Source organism: Myotis davidii, unplaced genomic scaffold (assembly GCF_000327345.1).
Source record: "Myotis davidii unplaced genomic scaffold, ASM32734v1 scaffold1012, whole genome shotgun sequence".
NCBI classification, from domain to species: domain Eukaryota; kingdom Metazoa; phylum Chordata; class Mammalia; order Chiroptera; family Vespertilionidae; genus Myotis; species Myotis davidii.
The window spans coordinates 1,282,777-1,287,465 of NW_006283769.1; positions in this window are offsets into that span (position 1 = coordinate 1,282,777).

A 4,689-nucleotide genomic window follows, 5' to 3' on the forward strand; every position below is an offset into this window, starting at 1 on the left:
TAATACTAGAAGCCCGGTGCACAATGTGTGTGCGGGAGGGGGGGAGTCCCTCAGCCCGACCTGCACCCTCACCATTCCAGGACCCCTCGGGGAATGTCTGTTGGACATCCCTCTTGCAATCTGGGACTGCTGGCACCTAACTGCTCACCTGCCTGCCTGCCTGATTGCCCCTAACCACTCTGCCTGCCTACCTGGTCGCCCCTAACTGCCCTCCCCTGCTGTCCTGGTTGCCCCTAACTGCCTCTGCCTCACCCCCCGCCACTGTAGCTTTGTCTGGAAGGATATCCAGAGATGTTTGGTCTAATTAGCATATTACCCTTTTATTAGTATAGATTAGCTCTGCAACTTCTCAATAGATGACTGATAATAGCCCATGTTTTCCTTCCTTCATCCTGAAATCCACAGTGATTGCCTGAAACACAACACCTCATGATTTGTCTTCTCTTGAGCTCTCACATTTTTGTTCTACTTGGGCCAACTCTTAACAAAGTTAACTGCCAACTTCCTCTACTTATCCCACCCTGTCTCCATTATTAGCCCTTACCCATCTCACCCTTTCGGCCACATTTCCATTATAAAAAAGCTTTCTTCGCTATTGACCTTTTCCTTCTCTTCTTTCATTGACTTAACCTTAATCTAGAATCATAAGATTCTAGAGCAGTAAGGGATCTTAACAGTCAATATAGCTCACCTTCTCTTATATAATGACTAGAGGCCCCATGAATAAAATTTGTGCAAGAGTAGGCCCTCGCAGCCGAGGCTGCCTGGATCCTTCCCTCGCAGCTGCAGGCGGCTGCCTGGATCCCATGGCTGCAGCCCCAGCTCTGCCCCAGAAGGATACCCAGAAGGATGTCTGGTCTAATTAGCATATCAGGCTTTTATTATTATAGATATGTTAAAGCTTTCAAAGCTGCATTAAAACACTGTATTGGTATCTGTATGACATGCCTCTCACATTTATTAATATCATTGTTGTTATCAGTAATAATAAAAGTGTAATATGCTAATTAGACTGGACATCCTTTCGGATGACCTTCCCGATGAAGCCAGGGCTGTGAGGGAAGCCTGGGTCCCAGGGCCTGCTGGCAGCCAGAGGGAAGCCCAGGTCCCTGTGCCAGAGGGAAGCCTGTGCTGGCAGCCAGGGGAAAGGAAGGCCTACTCTTGCATGAATTTCATGCATCGGGCCTCTAGTTTACAATAATACTTTATTATATCCTAGATTATTTTTATTAAGACATCATTTAGTCACAGAAATGCATCTGATAGTGATGTGACAACATTAATTCATGTATTGATTACATTTATTGAGCATATACTATGTGTCAATCATTATTCTTAGTGGGAATTAAACTATAAGCAGAGTAGAAAAAATCCCACCCTTAACAGATTTTATGTTCTTGTGGTGGAAGAGAGAGTCTAAGTGTATGTAGGTGATGTATATATAATGGTTTGATGTATATATAAATGTATATATAATGGTCTGTAATGGTGTTGAAAATTCAATCAGTGAAGGGGGGAGACAATGCAGGGAGTTGTATGTTCTATTGTGTGTTTTGGGGTAGGTCTGGTGGTGAAACCAAGGTTTTGGAATATACTGGAACTGAATCAAAGAAATATATGCCCTCTTGACTTCAGTTTTGATAGGAACATTGTATTTTATTTTCTTCCTTTTGATAGGAACAATGTAAAACTGTAGCTGAGGGTAATATAAGGAAATGATGGTTTTGCCCTCACTGCTACTCTCATTACCTTCATTTTTCTTTGAGAATCTCATTTATTAAAATGGCCTGACTCACCCATTGACACAGCAACCACTAGTTAAATTAATTTAAATTCAGAGTTTGCATTTCTTCATTTTTAAGACCTAATTTCCTTACTTGGAAGCAAAAAATGTTTAATCAAGGCTGCACGTAAGAGAAAAAACAAGAAGCCGAAGGCACCTAGGACTGCCCTGGTCTCAGCTCAAATACCCATGTATTGGACATTTGCAGGAGAGAGCAACAGCTTGGAAACCCCTTTACTGTGGGAGACTAGAGAGGGAATTGGGGCTGGTAATTAGGAAAACAGATAAATAAGCACTGACCAGTTCTCACTTTTCCTAACACAGTGGTACTTTATTTCGAAATTAGGAAGAAAATTCTTCAATTACGTAAGAGTGATTAAACAAGGGGAATAATGTTCCTCAGTTATTTTTAACTTGTATTTGTATATACATATTGTAGTTTGGAAAGGATACATATGTTAAATTTCTTCTGGTGTCTTCCTGCTTCTCCTATAATTTCTCTTTCTGTTCCCAAATCTTCCTCTCGCTGTTGTTGTTTTGCCTCTCCCTGTTTTTAACATTGTTGTTATTTAGGGTTCCATTAATAGGGCTTTAGTTGCCACCTAAATGGTGATAGTCTAATCTCTCCACACTTTACCACTCTGATCGCTGGGCAAGTAATATTCCCCTTGTATATCATATGGTACCTCAAATGCCTTAGGTATGGAAATAAACTATGCACATTTGCTCTACAGTTTGCTTCTTTTCTGTCTCTATTTCACGATCCATTCCATCTCCCAAGCCAGATACTCAAGTCATTTTAGATTGATCCTTTTTTTAAAATAAGTAATCTTTCCCTGATATTGCCAGTTTTATTTCCCAATATGTCCCAATAATATTTAGGTTTTTTCCTCTCTATTGCTATAGCTGTACCCTAATTTAAATCTTATATCCTTTCCTCCCTCAACTTCTTTCATCCTCTACATTTCTGCTGGAGAGATCTTTGAAAATGTAAATCTGTATTTTTTTTAACTTGTTAAAATTCTCAAGAATGAGTGATGGCTATAGAGAATTTATTATGTGTACCACATCATTTATAAAACAAAATTCTAAAGATATTTCAAAAGGTTTCAGTAAAATATTACATTTAAAAAGGGACACAGAAGCATTTTAATATATTTGATACAATTATAAGGTTATCTAAGGCTAACCTATCTTGAATTAGAGCATCATGATGAGCAACAGAAAGATATCCATAGAAACAGCATCAGGAAAGTTCAAGAGAAAGCCTCTAACTGCTAGGCAGAGTCTAGGGATGGGGACTAGGCAATATGGACCACCAGGAAGGTCGTCAGCAGGTAGCCGGCTTTCCTCCCACACCATGAAAAACTGGCAGGAGCAAGTCATGGCCCAGCCTTAGAGAACCCAAACTGGGTTAAGGGTCAGGTGTGGATTCCTATAAGCTAGCACAGGATAAAAGCTGGCCTTGGTAGCAGGTCTGACTTGTTTATGAGTCTCAATGGGTTTTAAACTAGAATTCAGTTCCCCAACCTGGAGCCTGGGGGAAGGATGTGCATATGGAAATAAAGATAATGAACAAATATTTATTAAGTACCTACTCTGTGCCAGGGACTGTACTAAGTAAGTACTGGAAATACAGTAGAGACAATCCAGATACAAACTCCTGGGCCACAGTGCTTAATGATAAAAACCGACATTAAACCAATGAGTGCTACTGAAAAGATGTGTAGGGTGCTAAGAAAGTAGCATAAAGACTGTTGGAGCAGGAGACCCAGACTGGGCATTATAGAAAAATCGAAAGTAGAGCAAACATGCTTAGCACTAGGGACCTTATTGAGGGAGTGAATTTTCTACCATCAGAGGACATCAGAGCAGAAGCTGAGAGAGGGCTGGGCAGGAGCTGGGCTTGGGGCATGGCTGTAGATTCCATGGAAATGCTTGATCATGTGGGGCTGAAGAGCTCTCTGCAGATCTAGCTGGTTCAGCCCTGGGTGGACAAGATCTTCCCCAGGACAATCTATGACATTGAGAATTGCTGTATTGGATTATGTTAATGGGATCTCGGTTACTGTGCTCATGAACAAGCTGTCATTTTTAAAAGTTTTTTCTTGGCCTGGCCAGCATGGCTCAGTGGTTGAGCATCAACCTAAGAACCAGGAAGTCACAGTTCAATTCCCATTCAGGGCACATGCCAGGTTGCAGGCTTGATCCCCAGTGTAGGGTGTGCAGCAAGCAGCCAATCAACAATTCTCTCATCATTGATGTTTCTATCTCTCCCTTCCTCTCTGAAATCAATAAATAAATATTAAATTTTTTTCCTCTTTTACTAATGCCTCTTCTCAGCACTGTGACTATCATATTTGCAAATAATCAGCTAGGGTCAGCCTACTGGACTGTCCAGTTGAGAAATCTGTCCTTTTTCACCTTTAATATGTAACTTGGGCTCTTATAGCCTCAGGCATCCCTAACACATGTATAATTCTCTAGAATTATAAATAAGTTGTATTCAACGCCAATTAACATCATCATCAAAAATATTGAGAATGGCACACATCTCATGCACGCAGCAAGCACTGACTGTACAAAGTACTCTCAACTGGAATCCACCCAGCTCAAATGACTTCATGCAGAGAAAATAAATACCAGTGAGCAGCCTGCTTGATCTGGGTAGAGTGGATTTTTTTCCTTTTTCTTTGTCCAGCAGCCCTCAGCATGAAATATTTGTTATAATGAAAAGTGTACAGGACTTGGTATATTTTTTCTATGCCACTCTTGATTTTGAAAGTCAACCAGTCCAAGTCAGATCACCTAGCATTTTTATGTTAGAGATAGTAGCCCTGTCCCTTTGCCTTCCTCCAGAGGGAAAAGATGAAATGCGATATGCAGTCATTTGTACTGAGCACGTT